This window comes from Physeter macrocephalus, chromosome 6 (assembly GCF_002837175.3).
Source record: "Physeter macrocephalus isolate SW-GA chromosome 6, ASM283717v5, whole genome shotgun sequence".
Taxonomy (NCBI): domain Eukaryota; kingdom Metazoa; phylum Chordata; class Mammalia; order Artiodactyla; family Physeteridae; genus Physeter; species Physeter macrocephalus.
This window is the reverse complement of record NC_041219.1, coordinates 31,688,366-31,696,970: the sequence shown is the minus strand read 5'-3', so window position 1 is coordinate 31,696,970 and position 8,605 is coordinate 31,688,366. Positions and strand designations below refer to the sequence as shown.

Below are 8,605 nucleotides of genomic sequence, written 5' to 3'. Positions count from 1 at the left end.
TTCCATGCAAATGGAAATCAAAAGAAAGCTGGAGTAGCAATACTCATACCAGATAAAATAGACTTTAAAATAAAGAATGTTACAAGAGACAAGGAAGGACACTACATAATGATCAAGGGATCAATCCAAGAAGAAGATATGACAATTATAAATATATATGCACCCTTTTATAGCTGCTAACAGCTATAAAAGAGGAAATCGACAGTAACACAATAATAGTGGGGGACTTTAACACCTCACTTACACCAATGGACAGATCATCCAAAATGAAAATAAATAAGGAAACAGAAGCTTTAAATGACACAATAAACCAGATAGATTTAATTGATATTTTTAGGACATTCCATCTAGAAACAGATTACACTTTCTTCTCAAGTGCACACAGAACATTCTCCAGGATAGATCACATCTTGGGTCACAAATCAAGCCACAGTAAATTTAAGAAAATTGAAATCACATCAAGCATCTTTTCTGACCACAACGCTATGGGATTAGAAATGAATTATAGGGAAAAAAAAGTAAAAAACACAGACACATGGAGGCTAAACAATACGTTACTAAATAACAAAGAGATCACTGAGGAAATCAAAAAATACCTAGAGACAAATGACAATAAAAACATGGCGATCCAAACAAAACATATGGGATGCAGCAAAAGCAGTTCTAAGAGGGAAGTTTATAGCTATACAAGCCTACCTCAAGAAACAAGAAAAATCTCAAATAAACAATCTAACCTTACACCTAAAGAAACTAGAGAAAGAAGAACAAACAAGACCCAAAGTTAGCAGAAGGAAAGAAATCATAAAGATTAGAGCAGAAATAAATGAAATAGAACTAAAGAAAACAAAAGCAAAGATCAATAAAACTAAAAAAAAAAAAAAGGTTAAATGAGGTCATAAGTGAGAGGCCCTAACAATAAGATTGTTCCTTGTAGGAAGAGGAGGAGATACCAGGAGTGCATGTGTACAAAGAAAGCCCACGCAAGGACACAGTGATGAGAAGGAAGCCGAGGAGAGAGACCTCAGGAGAAACGAAACCTGCCAACACCTTGATCTTGGACTTCCAGCCTGCAGAATTGTGAGAAATACATTTCTGTTGTTTAAACCACTCCAGACTGTGGCAGCCCTAGTGAACTATTAAGTTGCCTGGGCCAGAGGCTAACTAGGGCTCAGGGCCTTGCTCTTCCCTCAGTTGGAGGGGCAGTCCCCAAGGTCACCTTCTTGAGGAACTTAGGCTTCCTCCCCCTACCAAGGGAGGGACTGAACTGAAACATCCTTGGGGCTCCAGAGTCTCCAGGTGCTGGGTAGCTGGCGTTCCAAGACAATTCCTGTAAATAGCTGTCACCCCCAAACCAGATTGCTTGGCATGCTGGTAAGGCTGCCCTCTCATGCTTGTCGTATAAGAAAGAATAGGGCGTGGGTCCAGCAGACCCTGGCATGCCTCTTTATGGGCTGATGGAGTGACCGTGGGTCCTTGTCACGCTGACCCTGGCCTTGAAATCTTCTTTATCCAATTAAGCTTATTCCTTAGCCCATGTCATGGGATGTTGTGAAATTTCACCCAAAGCCTAGTGCATTACATTGGGAGACCCAGAAGAGAACATATGACACAAAAGAGAGATTTAAGAAATGATATACTCAGTGGTGATGAGGTACAGGTAATGGACATTCTCATCTTGTCTGTTAGCCTAAGACTATTTACAACCCTTTGCAGAACCAATTTAAGATGTGTTTAAAGATTCCTCAGTATATCAATTTTTAAGAATTATGGGAATATACTTATTAAGTAGTGAATTCATCGCTATGCATCAAGATACCAGGGAAATTTAACAAAAGTATATAGTGTTGAACAGAAAGTAGTTTAGCTGTAGCATTAGAGTGAAAAATGCATAAAATTCTATTTTCTTCCACCGGAGACTTTATACCTATGTTGTTATTGATAATTTTCCAGATAAGTTGATAAGTTTCTAGAGAACAACAGAAAAACTGCCACTTCCTGATCACAATTTCAATGGTAATCTTTAAAAAAAAAAAAAAATAAGCAAATAAATTTATTAAAAAAAAGAAAAATCACACAGGCAGAGACAGACCCCACTAGAACCTTCTTCACTAACCATTCTTCCGGGTTCACTAATTTGATGTTGTTTTATTTTCTGTGACATTAAATTCAAGTTTTTATTTAACCATCAATTTTGTTTTACTCTCTCTTAAAAAAAATTATATTAAAGGTAGTGTAGCCTTCTACATTCTTAGGCGAGTAGCCCAGGTATCAGGTAGCCAGATAGATCTTGTGTTTTGGTACTCATTTCTTGACAGTGCTCTGTACATCAGTTGCAAAGGATTCCTTAAAATGAAATCTGGGATTTCTGCCATGGTTCTTTGTTACCAAGTACATTCTGAGGAACATACATTAATAGATGATTAATCCTTTTGGTTTATAATGGGAAGGCATAGAGAACTACCATAAGAAAGAATTGTTTCTACCATTAATTCCACTTAATCCTTACCCACCTGCATCACTGGATATTAAATATTATAGATTTAATAAAGATTTCAAAAGCTTTGACAGTTTACTTCCAGTTTATCTGTTGTCAGAGCTTTTGAAATCCAATCTCCACAATTATTGATTACCACTGGCGGATCAGTGTCACAACCCTGTAATATTTGTTTAGTCTAATCCCTCCTTCACTAATTAGAAACACTAAAAGATCACAGAATTTCCCTTCCTGGCCCTTCCCTCAGTGGTGGTATTTGTAAAAAATAAAACCAAAACCGAACAAACAAAAACCCACTGAATACCCAAGAGCCAACTAAACCCCCCATGGCACTCACCAGTGCTCAGGTGACAAAGCCTGGGGTAGGGGGTGGGGAGCTTGGGGGTAATGTTAAACTGACACTGTAAACAAGGACACTGTGCAGAATGCTACTTTCCTACGTGAACAATGAGTGACAACTTCATCTGAAACAAAACAACTCACCAGTCTTCTACTAACCAACTTCTTTTCCTTGATCTTAAAACCAAGTCTTATTTACGGAGTGCCTCCCAAGTTCAAGGCGCAGTAGTGAGCATGATGCCTCTGTCATCTAATGATAACAAAGTACTTTGCAACTAGGCTTTCTGATGTACCAGACAAATGGAAAGAGAAGACGGCCACACCGGAGACCAAAAAGGGAGGTGGGAGTGGGGGAATCAACTTTTAAAATTCGTCACATTTGTCAATGGCAATTTTTAAAATATACCTCTGTGCCCGCCACCCTGCTTTGAGGGCTAAAGCTGCAACCGGAACATTTAATGTGAACATTTAATGTTAAATTTGACATTTAACATTCAGACGAACAGTGAGGCCATCTTGTGGCCACTTAGAGAAGTTTCCGCTTTCTGACACCCAGCGCTGTTTGCGTTCCTACACTTGCACCCCCTCATGCTGAGGCGGGACCTTGAAACTGAGGCTGCTGCACAGTGGTGAGGACTTTTGGTATCTCCTGAACGAAATCTTCTGGAATGAGTCCAAGATTCAACCATCAAACTTAAATTCCATTGTTTGTGGGCTGGTGTGTGTTGTAGAGGATTTCATGCTATGTGGTTAATGTGTATGCACATGTCCTGACTGTCACCTGTTTACAGCTAGGCTCATCTGTCAATCATCCTGTTGAAAGGGAAAGTTCCTAAAACAATAAATTTCTGCTGGAAACATATAACAATGGGGTACTGTGAACAGAAGCAGGGCCAGGTTGGAAGGACAGCACAGAGAAACACATTTCTGGACTTTCCTAGTCCCAGTCCTTTATGAATTATTTGTAAACGATATAGCTAGTTCTCAGAAAACATATTAAGCCCTGTGTGGGTGAAATAAATATTATTACGATGTAAAGAACAGGTGGGTCATATTTTCTAAAAATCTCTCTTGCCCTGGACAAAGGCCTACTAGAATTCTGACTTGAGTTGTAAGAAGCAAATTCATCTTTGCTTAGCAAAGATTTGCAAATACTTGGAACAATCACTTTGATGATTTTACCTCTCTGTGTTGTGAATTCACAACTCCTCCTTGACTCTACGTCACCAATAACTCTTCGTTATTTATAAATGTAATCTCTTTTCAATCATCCTTAATTATGAGAGATGTAATTTCCCTTTCCAATTCTCAAGTACTTTTATTTTCCTGTTTCTTTTTTCCCCTCTAAAACAGAATGTAAAATTTCCTTATAGATTAGAAAAACAAAAAACACAAAGCAAATTTTGAGGGAAAAGTGTTTTTCCCTCCTTTCAATCACTTAAGCTCTTTTGGGCTATCTTTGTGAGATGGAATACCAGATACTGCCTTGAATAACTGTGTGAATTATGAAACGAATGCAGATCTGTTCTCTGGCTGCTTTGAGCTTGTGCAGGGAGATCAAAGGAACCAGAAGAAAAAAACGAAGACCAAAGAGAATTGGAATGCTCAGTGAATCTCTGTCTGAAGAATATACTGCAAACTTTAGAAAGCTTCCCTGTGATATTAACAGCCTATGCTTGTCCAGCGATTTCCAGTTTCTAAAGTACTTTTATGTCCATTAGCTCAGGACTACCCTAAATAGAAGGGCAGTACAGGCATTATTGTTTTCTTGTTACAAAGGAAAGCACATACTTGAAGAGACTGAGTGCATAGCATGGGGCTGCTCACCTTGTGAGCATGGGAACCGGTATTTGAACCTGGATCTGCTGTCTCCACACTTAGCCTCTTTCTGCCTCATCACAAATTCCACTGGCTTTGGTTACCCTGGAAAGGTAGCCTGTGTTCATACACATTCTGCTAGTAGAGCGTGCATTCCTGGGTCTCCTCCAGCCCCACACCCTGCATCTGCATACGGCAAATGCTTTTTCCATGGAAGAGCTCCAGACGGGGAAATATTTTGGAATCAGTCTGAGTTAAATACCAGACCCTATTTGTAATTTCTGCTTAGGCCTAAGCACTTAAAGGATTCCAAAGGGCAGCAGTTGTGAGTCCATTTGACATCCCTTCTTGGGGTAGTGGAGAAGGGGATGGCAAGTCAAAGGAAGTTAGAATTATCCAGTCCCAGCTGAGCCCAGCTGCCAGGGCCTAAGCCGAATTGATAGAAGAAAATCCAGCAGAGTTCTGAATCAGATTTCAGTGGTTCCATCTCGAATAGGATTTTCTCATGGGTCTGGCAAGAGCCACGCTGGATTTTAAGTGAAATTAAGCTGTGGACTCTGGGGGATAACACAGGAAATTACAAATGACAGCTGCTTGTCTCAATAGCCACATCTTGTCAAGAGGCCCCATCCAGGGCCTCTGTTATTCGAGGAATGGGGATGCATTGGAATCCAGTTTTGAGCCCCTGGGGAAAGTTGTTTTAGAGTAGAGTGGAGACTCAGAAGGTTGGTTCTATTTCTTTAGTAGGCATGTGATCTCGAATCAGGCACACAGCTTCTCCAAGCCTCGGTTTGTTAATCTGTAAACAGGAAAGTAATAATACTGGCCTATCAGGTTTTTTGTTTTTGTTTTCTGGTGAAAGGCATTTTATTTTTTATTTTTATTTTTTATTTTAATTTTTTAATTTTTTTTTTTTTGTGGTATGCGGGCCTCCCTCTGCTGCGGCCTCTCCCGTTGCGGAGCACAGGCTCCGGACGCGCAGGCCCAGCGGCCATGGCTCACGGGCCCAGCCGCTCCGCGGCATGTGGGATCCTCCCAGACCGGGGCGCGAACCCGGTTCCCCTGCATCGGCAGGCGGACGCGCAACCACTGCGCCACCAGGGAAGCCCCGAAAGGCATTTTATAATCTGTAAAGTGTTCTAGAAATGCAGGGCTTGTTATTATTATTGTCATTACTTACAGGTCATTACTTGCGGGAGAAGGGAATAGAGATGCATAAGAAATAAATGGAGTTTTGAAGAAGAAAAGGAACAGCGGTAATATAATTAAAATCAATTTTTAAGTGTTTACAGGCATCTGGAACCATAGTAAGAGCTATAAAAATAAGGTTCCCGAGATGTAATTGGTAATCCGAGGCCGTTGCATGAAATGGCTCAGAGCTGATGGGGTAGAGGTGGAAGTTAGGGGAGGAATGAGGTGTAACATCAATGCATCACCTATGATGTGTGAGGCATTTTTGAAGATGCCATTATCTCCTTAAGCCTCCGTAAGAAGTATGTACCAACCTCATTTTAGAGAGGAGGAAACGGAGACTCAGAGGCCTTGAGCAAAGTGCTCAAGGCCCCGTGGCCAGTGAATGAAAGAGCTGGGACTTTGCCTCCCAAGCACATCCTCACGTGCAGACAAATTAGCCAGTCAATAGGGTGTAAACTAGGTAATTCACAGGACATGCTCTCAAAAGGGGTGAGGCCCGAGAAACGAGAAAGCAGCCCTGAGAGCTAGGGTGACCAGTGCATCCCGATTTGCCTGTGACTGTCTCCATCTTAGCACTGAAAATCCTGTGTCCCATCCCCTCAGTCTGGGGCCTCCTCAGTCCCAGGCAAACTGGGACAGTTGGTCACCCTATAGCTGACAGGGGATGTGCCCTTGGTGAACATAAGCAATTTCTTGGGATAGCAACATCAGATGGGACTTTCATGGATGTGATGGAACAAGACAAAAACGAGTCTACTCTGAAATTATGTCTGAGCAAGAATAAAAAAAGACACCATGCAACTGCAAAAATGACCAAATACCCCCCTCTCCTGGCTAACAAGAGGGACTACTGTTTCTTCTTCAGTGACAACTCTAGCCCTGCTTCTTTCTTCCTGCCTATTGAAGAAAAATTAAGATAATCACGAAATTTAGCTACTTTCTCACAGCTCCCAATTCACTTCCTTGAGTCCTGCGGATCAGCTAACACAGGCCCGACTCCTAGAGCAAGCCCTTCCTGAACACTTTCTTTCTCTTTTTTTTTTCTTCTTTTTCTTTCTTTTTTTGTCTGCATTGGGTCTTCGTTGCTGTGCATGGGCTTTCTCTAGTTGCAGAGAGCGGGGGCTACTCTTCGTTGCGGTGCGTGGGCTTCTCACTGCAGTGGCTTCTCTTGTTGCGGAGCACGGGCTCTAGGCGCACGGGCTTGAGTAGTTGCAGCACACGGGCTCAGTAGTTGTGGCTCGTGGGCTCTAGAGTGCAGGCTCAGTAATTCTGGCACACAGGCTTAGTTGCTCCGTGGCATGTGGGATATTCCCGGACCAGGGCTCGAACCTGTGTCCCCTGCGTTGGCAGGCAGATTCTTAACCACTGCGTCACCAGGGAAGTCCCCCTGATACCCTCTTTCTGAGATGCTTCATGTTTCCTCATGATGTCAGGTGGCCTCATAGCAGGGTGCAGCACCAACTCTATTTGACCTCAGGTGTGTTCCTGGATGGTCTTTGACTAGGGGACATTGACAGGACTTATACAAGGTCAGTGTATTAAGGGGGGCCACCTTTCACTTGTGGTATTGTAATTCTCTCTCTCTGGGCCATCTCTACATCTAGACCAGATGTTTTTCAAAACAGAATCACTTACTAAATATGGTAACTAGCGTGTATGGAGGACTTCCACTTGCCAGGCACCATGCTAGGGTCTCTCCAAGGACTGACCCATTTAAGGCTCACCCACACTTTCTGAAGCAGGTGCCATAATTTTCATTTCACAGATGCCGAAGAGGAGGCTGAATGAAACTATGTCCATTGCCCGGAGTTAGTAAGTGGCAGAGCCAAGATTCAGAACCATTGAGTTTGACACTAGAGCCCTGCTGGCACCCACAAAACATTCAACGTTTGGGGAATAGATCAATAACCAACTTGTCTTCAGTCAGAGGTCTTGGCATGATAATAATACGAAGGTTTCCTGCCCTGAGCCATACACTGTTTTGAACACTTTCCATGTGTTAACTTATTTGACCCTTAAACAACGCCAAAGAGTTGGTACCTCCATTTTACAGTTAAGGATGAGGCTCCAGGAGGTATACAATACATTTATATAGAGTTTAGCGTGAACAAGATCTTTTCACATTTGCATTTTCTAAGCCCTGTGAAGTACTGAATTTCATTAATCTAAGATGCTAGTTATCATAAGATGCACCATTATTTTATGTGCCACTGAGAAAAAAAAGCTGCCAGTTACAATTTGTAAGATGTCCTCGAATGTACCCAGTTTTTGGAGGTGCTAAAATGCAAGGAAAAAGACATTTTAGAATTGATGAAATGGAGTAGGTATTTTTATCCCCATTGTTTAGATGCAGAACCTGGGGCTCAGAAATGAGTATATTTCTCAAGGTCATAAAAGTAGCAAGAGAGGGACTTGAATCCAGGTCCAAAAAATATGCTTTCTTCAGTGCTATTCTAAACATTATGGGAGTCTTTGACTCCTGAGTTTAAAGGAGGGCTGAAGAAGTGTGTCTGACTCTAGGGCGTCCCTGAGACAGAAGACTTTTTGGGCCAGGGAACACTTTTTGTGAAGTTTATATCACATTTTGTGGGTGGCCATGTCTGCATCTAAATGCAGGGTGAGCTTTTCTTTGCTTTTTTTTTTTTTTTTTTGTGGTATGCGGGCCACCCTCTGTTGTGGCCTCTCCCGTTGCGGTGCACAGTCTCCGGACGCGCAGGCTCAGCGGCCATGGCTCACGGGCCCAGCCGCTCCGCGGCCTGT

General features: G+C 42.2%; 1 long non-coding RNA gene across 1 annotated transcript in view; it reads left to right on the top strand.

Annotated features, from left to right (window-relative positions):
- The window catches only part of LOC114486424 (uncharacterized), a 561,190-nt gene continuing 552,585 nt past the window's right edge, over window positions 1-8,605 (top strand). The window contains exon 1 of the long non-coding RNA XR_003680111.2: window positions 1-1,077. This is a non-coding gene — a long non-coding RNA (uncharacterized lncRNA). The remainder of the gene's footprint in view (window positions 1,078-8,605) is intronic.